Here is a 12,890-nt window from a genome sequence, read left to right as displayed (position 1 = left end):
AAAGAGACTTGACCTTTTCTAAAATAATAAAGAAAATATAAATGCTGATACAAGACTTAAGATGGCAATGCAAGATGCAAAATATACTTTGGAAAATAAACAGAAAGGTAATCAGAATGTGTGATATAAACATGTTATGATAAAAGTACTCAGCCCTTTGCAACAACATAACAAAACCCCATCTCTACCAAAAATACAAAAATTAGCAGGGCGTTATGATATGTGCCTGGAGCCCAGGAGGTAGAGACTTCAGTGAGCTGAGATCGCACCACTGCACTCCAGCCTGGGTGACTGAGAAAGACCTTGTCTCAAAAAAAAAAAAAAAAAAAGTTAGCAAAAGAATACTTAATGATTTTGATGGACATACTTTATAAAAATTCATGTTATTTAGGGGAAACTATATACCTCTGCTTCTGCTAGCTACAGAATCAATAACTTTTACGTATCATCCAAATGCCTTTTGATCATCACTGGGAAGTTGCTGCATGCTTCTTATTCCTTGTATCAGTTAGGATGCTCTCATCTGCAAATACTGCATTACACATCTACAGTAGCTTAAACAAGGGATAAGACCTTTTTCTCATAAAGTAAGAAGCCTGGAGGTTAGAGATCCGAAGTTTGGTGCAGTGACTCAATGGCGATTTCAGGATTTAGGCTTTTTTCTGTCTTCTACTTTTATGGTTGCAATGTGAATGACATAGCTGCACATCTAGTATCCCAAGCCAGAAGGCTAGGTAAACACAGAAACAGACTTTTTTTCTTGAGCACCTCTCTGAAAAGAATGTCTTTCTCAGAAGACATTTCTTAGCAGATTTCCCTTCTCACTGGCCAAGTTATAGAGTGCAATAGCTAACATAAAGGAAGGGTACTGCTATGATGTGCTTAGACAGTTGAAATTCGCCCACTAGTGTTGGTACATCACGCCTTAACAAAATCGAGTTTCTATTCACAGTGATGGAAAGAAAGTAACTCTTGGAAAGGAAACCATTAGTGCCTATAACATCATAAAAGATAGTCTATAATTACTGTGATATAGACAGATATTTGTTGGCCTAAAATCTATTAATTAGTAGAAATAACTGAAAATTTGTTATTGCCTTAAGGCTTAGCTTCAAATGATTTCTTTAAAGCTTGAGTGAAGTGGAGTAAGAGCTGTGTTCATGTGCAGAATCTGTAAATAACTGTAAATGGCAGAGATAATCATTACATTTTAACTCTCAATGCCTATATCAAGTAATATAAATTAATGAAACATCGTTTTAACAAAAATAACAGAACTTAGACATACACATGATTGTTTTCCTATAAATTGATTACCTAGAGAAATTGAATACTTCCAAAGTAGCCACTGGTCAAAGAAAGCCAAAAGTAACCTTAAAGCATTACCATTAGCCTGTGGCACAGCGTTAAGGGCTACTTTTGGTAATAAGAAATCTTTGTCTTTTGTGAATGAATTTGCTTATTGAAAATACAGAAATGCCATTTTGAGCCAAGCCTTGAGAATTGTCAAGCTGGGTATGGCAATATTTTGGTCAAAAAATAGTGACTGCTAAGAAACATCTTTTACGCTTTTTATGGCTTGTTAACATACTTTAGAAACAATTCCAAGTGGAATATTCTAAACCTACTTTGAGAACAGAGTTGAAGGGCATCCCAAAACCTAGTTGGACAATATTATTTTTGGCAGTTATATTAGAAATTATGTGTAAAATTAGTTTGTGTACGTATACTTACCTTCGAACCAAGCCAATTTTAATAATACTAGTCTCAAACATATCAGCTTAGCATAAAATATATATATTTAAAACTATACCTTTGAAGTGAGATAATTATTATAGACATTTCTTCTAAGAGCTTAGAACCTAATAGGCACTTGCTAAATGCTGTTAGATAATTGAATTGCAGTCAATCTTAAGTAATAGATTGAAGAAAATATAAATTTGTTAATTATGATTTATGATTATTACCTGGAAGTAAATGTAATCTTCCTATTGACTTAAAGTATTAGGAAATTCAGGTTATGCAGAAGTAGCCTATTTAAGCGTATCATAATAGAACTTGTGTCTTTCATTCAGTTTATTACTGTCATATTCAGAGATATACTTCTTCATGAGAATATTCATAATATAAAATAATTGCCTAGGTTTTTAGAAGCAGTATAGATTATATAGATCTAAAATTGTGTATCTGAGCATTGACTTCGCCCACAACTTTGGTAGCAACAATAAAAACATTACAGATTATATAATCATTGTAGTTGGCACAGCCTTTCACAAGTTAAGTAGTTTGCTCTGCCCTGTAAATGTATTAACTTTCTAAGTAAGTAATTAGAAAACCATAAAGTTATTTAGAGCTTTAGAGTTTACTTAGAAGTCTTGTGTATTCTATTTATGAAAATTACCCTGGAGGAGCAATAGTGTAGTTTTCTTAACAAAATGGTTGAGTTTGATTTTAATTACACATAAAAAAAGGGAAATTCATCCACAAAGAAAGTTAGTATCGGTGAGTATACCTCCCAGATGAGGAGCTACTCTCCTTTTTAACTTAAATATATGACAATAACAGGCAAATATAAAATAATGAAAGATGATCAGATATTTTGAAAGTATAACTGACATAGGATCTTGGTATATTATGTTTATATTAATTTGATGAATTGTACCCCAGTGTAAAATGTTTCCATAACAGATTGTTTGCCTTTAACCTGTTGCATTTTCCTACTTTGTTTTTCAAAAAAAGTGATTTTAACTTTCCTATTCATATTGTAATTTAACGCCTGCATACACACATGCACACAAAGATATATCTATATATACATATATTTATATATGATATAGACACATGTATCTATACTGAATACTTCCAAGGTAGCTACTGGTCAAAGAAAGCCAGAACTAATCTTAAAGCATTACCATTAGCCTGTGGCTATGGTAATATACATACATATATCTATACATGTATACATCATAGCATGTCACTTTGGGCATCTCAAAATGATGTATTTTTATTACAAGGACCCTAAGTTTGTGCCTTGCCTACACATTACTTCTCTTAATATGGTATAAACCTATGAAGAGTTGGAAACTATACTAAACAGAACAGTTCTGAAAAACGGCATCTTGCTCTGACATTTACCAAAGAAGATGTTTAGCACATGCTTATTTATTGACCTGATCTGACCTGGAAGATAAGCCTCCTCTCTGTGTTCTCTCTTCTTGTATAACTTTGAGAAAACCATTTCTTCTTTTTGAGTCTTTTTTCTCCGTTCAATTAATGAACAATTTATGGATGTTGCTACGAGTAGCCCTATTTTGCAATCGTATACTGTCTTTGCTAAAACTGACATCAAGAATCTCTGTTTTTTTCAATTATTCACCCCAAAGCTAGTTTCTGCTCAACACATACTTACACATGTATGTAGACACATTTATATTTTGGCATCCTTCCCTTCATGGTAGAAAATATTATAAAAATGCTCTCTTGCACCCTTTTTTACAACTGCTTTAATTATTTAAGTTTACCAGTTAATTGCCACTGAATGAGATTTCACTTATAAAGTCCAAACACATTGCCTTGCACATAAAACTCAATAAGCTGTGATTATTATTCTTAGCACTCTCCCATTTTATTAAAAAATTAAATAAACCAGAGGAAATGAAGAGTCACAGATTTATAACTTTACTCTTTCTCTTTATATGTATATAATAAAGTAATATCCATGTTAAGAAAGGCAAATATTTGCCCAGTTACTTCTCAACAGCCATTTCAGGTGGTGAGAACTACTCAAGGAAGAGATATGAAGATTTACTGTCGTTCCTGATAGCTTGAAATACCTAAGTTATATCAAGAATCTTATACCAAAGCAGAATAGAAGGAGGAAATACATAATAACTGCTTTAAGAAATAGACAACCAATTGATTAAGCATTTATTTTGCAGACTCTGTTTTATTGCAATAGTAGTTTTTATCTGAATTATATTAGGATGTGGATCTAAATCTGAATACCTTCTTCTGTTGCCCTGGTGTCTTTGCCTATCTTGTACCTGTATTACATTATTTTAATCATTTTAGCCTTACCATTTTTCTTTCCTTCTTAATACAGTTTGATCACACAAAATGTAAATAATTGTCATTGTTTTTCATGTGTATGTGGATGTATTCTCTTATTTAATGATGATGTCATGCAAGGCACTGGTCCCCCAGGGAAAACCAAATAGCTTTGAAAGCCTGGTCGCAGGAGTCATTTGCAGAATCCTTGAAGGTAGTCTGATGATAAATTTTATAAAAAAACAGTAGTCTAGGCCAAAGTGTGTCTTATTGGCTCAGAGAATACAAGATCATTAAAAGCAGGTCTGAAATTGAACTAAGAGCATATGTTTCCTGGCCAATGACATTATCCAACAAATAACACTATGTATGCAAATTAAATACAAAACCTTAATTTATCTTTTATAATTAAGTTGTTATTTCAATTGTAAAAGGAAGTCAGGAACATCTAGAGTCATTTCACACTGAAATGATAACTCTGATGAGAGGTTTAAAACAATAGTTCTTTCATCTCTAACACAATGGATATAGAAAGCCAAAAATCAAGAGGGGTAAAAAATGTTGCAACAGTTTTGGAGTATCATTCCCTAACTCTGGTATGTAGGAATACACAAATATTGGTGAAAGTGCTATATATAATATATATGACATATATATTATATATCGCATGTATATATGTATGTGAAAGGATTTTCAAAGTATATAATACACACACACACTGGATTAACAGCATACCATTCTGTTACTTTCTCACTTTGTAATCTCTGTTACAATATGTCAAGGTGTTCAGCTCAATGTGAAACAGATATTAATTCACCAGACACACCTGAGCCATAACAATGCAAAACTATAGAACTGTACCTCTCAACAAGTGTATATTAAGTCTTGACTCAGCACCCCACAGAGTTCTTTAGAAGGATTGAAAAGAAGCATATGACATTGTCCTACCCCTTTCAAGAAATAGAACTAAATATTCTCACTGCAACATGAAGATCTTTAATATGTTCCTTGAATACCAGCTTCTCCATTGTCACTAATGCTGCCAGACATTTGCTTGTAAATTCTTCATTTCTGATTTTAAAAGGTAAGTAATATGCCTCTCTTCTCTGTGAACTTTTCCTGATTCAGTTTAGGTCCCTTTTCTTCAGAAAATATCCTCTGAGCCCTTCTCGGTGTTGGTTGTCCATCTCTAGTCTGGCCCTTATGCTGCTTTAATGTAATTGCTTCATTGTCTGTATCCTCAAGCTAAACTATAAATTATATAATGACAAATATATATATATAATGGGAAAATTATGAATTAATGAATGATAGTAGACTGTCAGATTCCTGTGGTTTGAAATGTGCATATTAATTTCTGGGCATGTTACTGGCAAATAAAATGTATAGTTGTTAATATTTGTTACATACTGCTATGCTTGGCAGCACACTAAGCAATATCCTTCATTATCAAATTTACTTCTCACAACAACTTCATGATGTTAACACTGTTCCCATGTTATACCTGGGGCCAACTGATTTTATCAAGCAAGTAGCCAAAGGTCACAAAGCTATTAAGTTAGGGGCCAGGAACTAAATTTAAGCAATCTACACGTCCCAGCTATTATCTACCATGCAATACTTCTTGTCACTATGCTACTTGCACTAGTTATTAATCTGTATCTCGGCTTCAAAATATCTTTCTCCCCTCGGCTGGCTTTGAAATTCTAAAGCTGGAAAGCCACATTTCTGCTTTTCTAGCTGGATCTATGCTAGCATCTGCCAATAGGGGGCACAAGAGGGTGACTAAGGCTGGAGGAGGAAGATGGACTTTCAAGGCTGCTTCCTGTGGGTTACCCGTATTCTTCTTATATGGTCGTGCTCCCACGGGGCATATATGAGCCCTGCATAGTTCTCCACTGAAGCAGCGGAAGTTTTTGTATAAGGTTTTAGTTTGGGATTATCCAACACTTGCAGAGCCAGCTTTATCAAGCTCCTCTCCTTAGAGAGCCAGGTCCCACTCCCACAGGAACCCTCCCCTAAGGTCCTCAATTTTAACGATCACTCTCTTTGTTCTGACCTAATAACAATTTCATACATAGGAGCAGTGTCTCCTGAGTGGACTTTGACTCACATCAGGTCACACACATACAGCTGTTAAGTGATACATTCAGAAACTAAAGTTTGGCCAGTCTCCCAACCACAGCTGTTATCTATTGTGAAATATTCTTATCACTGTGCTAACATAGGTGAAATTCCATTTGTTTTTCATCATTTTCTAAATAAATAAATATATCATAAGAGGAGGTAGAACAGCAAAGAAATAACAAAAACAAGTTTAAAGCTTAGAAACTCTCAAATTTAAATCTACTATTGTTCATACAATCACATGGGTTTCTTTAAACAGTCTTTTCAATTCTAATATAGCCATATAGCTAGATATAGAACTACGTAAATGACTATAACATAGCTAATACATAGTCATATGTAAATAGATATCTAGCTAGATATATAGTGGCTATATTGTTAAAATATACAAAATATAGCCAATATATCTCTCTATATTATCATATGTAGAGGGAGAGATATAGATACCCAGCTAGCAAGCCACTAATTTGGGTTTTCAGATTTATCTACCGGTCTAAAGTGGTGGTCAGAAACATAACTTTTCACATCTACAATGGATAATTAGAATGTCTATACTTTTATCTAACCAAATAAGTGCCATAAAGAAATTTGTGAGTTTTCTATTTTCAGGTTTAAAACTACTAGATTGTTGTTTTTGCTGCTACTGCTGCTATTATTTTTCACACCACTGCAATTGTAAGTGAATTTTTTTTTCTTATTTATTATTATTATTATTTTTTAAGACGGGGTTTTACCATGTTGGTCAAGACCATGCTGGTCTTGAACCCCCGACCTCAGGTGATCTGCCCGCCTTGGCCTCCAAAGTGCTTGGATTACAGGCGTGAGCCACCACACCCGGCTGTGAATTATTTTTTTCAAGGAGAATTTTAACAAGTGATATATATGACTTTGATCAGTAAATATTTTAATCACTCATATGCCAGGTACTGTGCCAAGTGCTAGTTTTATAATGCAAATAAGACAGAATATGCAATTCCTGCCTTGCCCTTATGGTCCAGCTGGGTAGACATGTTTAAAAAGTGAGTACTTTATAGAGTATTTAATTCATGTATTAACTTTGGGTTTTTTATTTTTATTTTTTTGGAGGAAGAGTGAAAATAAGAAAGTACCTCTTAATATGCAAGATAGTGTGAAAGCAAAATAAACCTTGGGACCCCAAAATCACTGAGCAAAAGGGAAAAGTTAAGCTGTCTATTGCTTAGAGCAAACCTGCCTCACATTCTATTCAAAGCTATCCCTCTGCTCTCTGAGATAAATGCATATCTGATTGCCTCCTTTGAAAGGCTCATTAGAAACTCAGTGCAGTCCTTCATCTCTTATCTACCTGTAACCTGGAAGTCCCTTCCCCCCCACTTTGAGTTGTCCTGCCTTTGCTTCCAGTTGTCTTGCCTTTTTGGACTGAGCCAATGTTCATCTTACAAATATTGATTGATGTCTCATGCTTTCTTAAAATGTATAAAACTAAGCTGTGCACTGACCACCTTGGGCGCCTGTCATCAGTGTTAAAAATGCGTGCTTTGAATGAAGAGATCCCCAAAAAGGCTTTGTGGGAGCAACATGGCTGTTTATTCACCTGGGTGTGCAGGTGGGTTAAGGCCGAAAGGGTGTTAGCAAAGGGCAGTGGGATGGGAGTTGGTTTTATAGGTTTGGGGTGGACAGTGGAAAGTTAGAGTAAGATCAGTCACAGTGGTGAGGGTAGGGGCAAGGAGTATACATTACTTACTATGGTGGGTGGGATAAGAGTAGTTAAAATGGTAGAGTGGGGTGAGGAGTATTCACATTATCATAACAGTTAAGATGGCAGGGTGGGGTGAGGGGAGGCTTATGTCCAGGAGGAAGCTCCACAGGTGGGAGGGGTGAGTCAGCCAAGCAGGCAGAACTTTAGACTTTAGACTTTCTGGGTCCGGGCCTGACAATCGGGACCTCCTAAGCTGTGGCACAGGCATGCATCCTTAACCTTGGCAAAATAAACTTTCTAAATCGACTGGGACCTGTCTTAGATATTCAGGGTTCACATTTTGGTAACGAGGAAGAGATTCTGAGTGGAGATGCCCACGACCTTTGAAAAATTTCTTGTAGGTGCTTGGTACCAGCTTGAGCTAACTTTATGGCTCAAACCAATAGGACAGTTATCTGAGGCCTGGAAGCACTCCCTCCAGAGAATCCCTGATTTCCAAAAATCTGTGTGAGATCTGATGTTTATTTGGCTGTGCAACTCTTTTTTTTTTTTTTTTTTTTTTTTTGAGTTTTACTTGCTTCCAACAAGGGAGGCAAGTTTTCCTGCCTCCATTGATATAGAAGGCAGGGTTCCTTGCCAAATTCCACCTTCAAGCCTGGAACCTCAGCCCTAAGTGAAAACAACTGACCCTGATATAAAACGGCTGGGCTCCCAGCTACACTCCACACTCAAGCCTGGGACCTAGACCTTCAGTGAAAACAGCTGACCCCATTTTTCCAAATGATTGCTTTTTTTCCCACCCTGCCACCTATCCCATGCCTACTAAAAACCAGCCCAGCTGGCAGAAGAAAAATAAAGCAACACAAGCAGCTGAGACTCGGGGATAAAAGTGACTGAGTGGTGAGCGGAGAAGTAACTGAGCATTGGAGGCCATGGATAAATATTGCTAACATCAGATGGTGAGGTTTTGGAGGGGCGCCTGGCCAGAGACCCCTGGGCTTCAGGGAAAGATCACCTTCTTCCCACAGCATCCCCTAAGGCTAATGAGAAGCTCAAAAGAATGCAGGCATTTGTGTTTTAAGTACCTGTATCCTGGAAGCCCCCTTCCCAGTTCAAGTTGTTCCATTTTACATACATATGTTGATTGATGTCACATGTCTCCCTAAAATGTATAAAACCAAACCTCCTGAGGCTGTGTCATGGGCATGCGTATTCAACCTTGGAAAAACAAACTTTCTAAATTAACTGAGGCCTGTCTCAAAGTTTGAGGGTTTACAAATTTACTGTTAGCTAAATCTTCTGAGTTATTGGGAAAAATACCTGCATATTTAAGGTTGAGGCTTTTACTTAGGTTTAGGTAAGCACTTGATGTTCACTGACTATTAAAAAAATATGGTTAACGAGGAAATAACTAACTTTAAATGATAGTATCTAATATCTCAGTTTACAGAAGTAATCTAGATAAACTGATAAAATAATTGAATACAGTGAATGGGATAACACTTTAGGTAAACTTTTTGTGTAAGTTAAGATCTTAAAAGTTTTGATGCTCATTCAATATCTGCATCATTTCCAATTAAAAAAGGGTTACGATATGGGGAGCCATGTTTCTAAAATTGTGGATTTGTTTTTATCTATAAATGCCCATATCTGATGGTTTAGGATTTCTTGCTTTTTAGGGTTTCATTAAAGTTTTAGATTACTAAGGATAAGAATTCTAGTTAATACATAATTCTGTATACCAAATGTGCCAGAAAAGTTTGTTATTAGGTGAGGAAAATAATAATTTTGTCTAATTCAAAAGTTATCTAACAGTTTAAATTACAGATTTGAAAAGGTTATTTATGAACAACGTAGTAAAGAGCCAGCAAGTAGGGGAGAAAGATATGGGAAATGTGTGAATAATAAAATATTCTTTAAAACCTGATAGAGAATTAGAGGCATTTGGCTAATTAACATTTTCATAGTTAAAGATCTGATTCTTGATTAAAGTAAAATAAGAAGTATTGTAAAAAAAAAAAAAAAGCCATTAACAGTTGGGCAATTCTTTTTGTAAATACAGTTAAGCATGAAGCCGGATTTAGTATAGAGACAAATTTCACAGGCATGCTTGCATTACTTCATACTACGTTTACTGTTTTGCATGGATAGTGCTGGCACTGGAATATTTATCGGTCACGTGCCTAAAGTGAATATCTCAATTGTGCAGGATTTATGATATTGGTAAATCTGAAGATATTGAATTGTGTATCAGGAAAAAAATATTCATTATGAGGATTTTTAAGGGTCCTGGATAACACCGTACTGGATAACACCATAGCCTCCTGGAGTAGGAAAATTTAGGTTTGGTTTCCTGTTTGTTTTGGCTTCTAGTTTTCATTTATTTGCTGTTTATTCTTTGGCTTTGGCTGTGTACGCAGATATAAAACCATAGTTTGTTCTTTTTTTCTTTTTAGTTTCTAGTGGAAGGCTTTTATTTGGTTCTGTGAATAGTTATTTTTGTTTCCTATGTATTTCTAGTAAGTCATTATTTGTTCCATTTATCTTGAATTCCTAGGCTACCTTTATCAGGCCCCACAGGTACTGATGGAACATACCAGCTTTTTAACCTTAAACTATGTTTTTGGATTTTAGGCTTCCTGATATTTTAAGTGTGTTGAATATATTTTTGTAAACAAAATTTGAGTCGCATTTCACTAATTTCTTCAAAATTTGTAAACTGCTTGTGAATATTCTTAATTCATGGCAATATATTTGTTTGCATACAGTTTAGCAAGGTTGCTAAGACCGCTCAGGGAGAGAAAACCCAGAAACCTAGCTTGCCAGGAAAAGGGTAAAAATTTATTACCAGTCACACTGTGGCCTCCCTCTCTCTGTGCAAACTGGTTAAATAAATAATAAAAGTTACTGTTTTACTCCCTCTCTCTGTGCAAACTGGTTAAATAAATAATAAAAGTTACTGTTTATCTCCTCTGTAAAATTTTGATTAATACATAAAAGAATTCTGAGGCTAATCTTAAACTGTAGTGAATCTGTTGTGTTTTGTATGTCTTTCTGTATTGTTCTGTTATAAAGAGGGAAATCTTAGGATAAAATGCATGCCTATAACTTCATAGTGTGATATTGTGCTGTAGCTGGCCCGGAGTTAGAGCCTGACAACATCATTTTATAAAAGAAAAAGCTGTTTTTTAAAATAAGTTGTAACGCCTGCCCCATTCTCCTCACAATAACTGCTAGCCTTGGCTACTGTAAATAAAACTGTTAGTTTGCTTTGCAAACTAGCCACTATGTAAAGCTGCTTACCTTTTCTTATCAGTAACTGCCAGAATTGCTAGCCTTTGCTTACCGGCAATTGCCAGACTAAGCAGCCCAAACTAATGCCATCTTGGCCCCTGCGACTTGTGATAAGTAACTAAGGTCTGTGATTTCCACCTTACCCAGATAATGTGTAAACAAATGTTTATCTTGACTCCTGTAAAACACTTAAGTAACAAACGGAATGACAAGAGTCCCCTGGCCCTTGGAATATCCGGAGCCCTCATCTCATCCCAGGAAATGATTTACAGAATCCACTAGCCCTCGAAATGTCTGAAGCCTTTTCATCCCCATCCCCGCCCCCTCCCCCACTCCCAAGGTAGTTTTTCTGGTATAAAAAGTCTTGGCACCCTCCTTTCGACGCTACAGGTTGGAGAGACATGAGTCCTCTGTGGCCGCCAGCATAATAAATGACCCTGCAATCTGACATACTTTTGTCTTGCTGCTAACTTTCTATGCTCGGTCCACTATAACATTAGGCCCTCTGTTCAAGACGGCCCAGCAAACTGACCAGCCACGTCCTTGGGAGTTTGACCTGGTAACCATATGGCTGTACTTTCTCTTTTTATAATGGCTTTAGGGTTCAATTTCTCACTTACGGAACAAGTCATTTATCTTCTATCTGTCTGTATTTAAATGTGTTATATGTGTAATATAAAAGAGCTTTAATTAATTGGCTTAATGAAGGAGCTTAAATCAAATATATTGTCAGAAAAGTTTAATGGTTTTTATTTAGATCCTGTGTCTTAAATAATCTTTAGAAAATAAAGACAGATTTAAAGATTATTGGTAAAATAAAAATCTTCAAAAATGTAAATATTTGGCTTAAATTATGTAGGTCAGATATTACTGACCTGGATAATTATTACTGACCTGGATTAAATTATGCATATCAGATATTAATGACCTGCATAAAAGGTCATAAACTACTTTTTTGACTTTTAAATTGTTCAATGTATTTTGGAGGATTCAATTCTAGATAAGGCCTGGGGACATAGAAATTTAGCTATGCCCCCTAGCTATGCAAAGAAGGTTACAGAAAAAAGAGGTTTTATATAAGAAAGGATCTTGTATGGTAAATTTTTGTCTAAAAGTAAAATAACTTTTTTTTTTTTAAGTGGAATGTTTAGGAAAAATCAGAACATTCAAGCATGTCATAGAGGATCTATGTAAGTTGTGGAAGAATTTATGCAAGAAATGTACAATTTAAAGGTGATTTGGCGATCTAAATGCTTCAAAAATTTCACTATGACTTTTAACTGTACAACGTGTCTGCTTCACAGCTAGATAAGGCCTGGGACACATGGAGATAGACACTGAAGAGGGTCACAACTGATCTGCACTTCTGTCTGGGTTCTAGGCTCTATACCTAATACATAATTCAAGTCCTGAAGTTACCAAGGTTTTTGCCAAAAGTAAAAGTCACTAAGATTTAACATTGTACTTGTAATTGAGACTACTGAAGAAACAGTTTTACATGCAAGGTGTATAAGAAAAGTGAAATGTGTTTTGGTAAAATATTATAAGAAGGCATGGGAATGTAAATTTTTGTTGTTGTTGTTGTTGTTGCCTAAAGGGTTAAAGGATTGACTTAAGTTAGGATAAAGCTAAAAGTTTGAACAAGTTGTAGAAAGTTTGTAAAAAAACAAAAATCTTTTAAAACACATGTGTGAACATATTGACTAATTTTAAAGAGTCATTTTCTGGTTTTTCCATAAATTGA

Source organism: Cebus imitator, unplaced genomic scaffold (genome assembly GCF_001604975.1).
Source record: "Cebus imitator isolate Cc_AM_T3 unplaced genomic scaffold, Cebus_imitator-1.0 Scaffold17, whole genome shotgun sequence".
NCBI lineage: Eukaryota > Metazoa > Chordata > Mammalia > Primates > Cebidae > Cebus > Cebus imitator.
Note: the sequence above shows the minus strand (reverse complement) of the source record.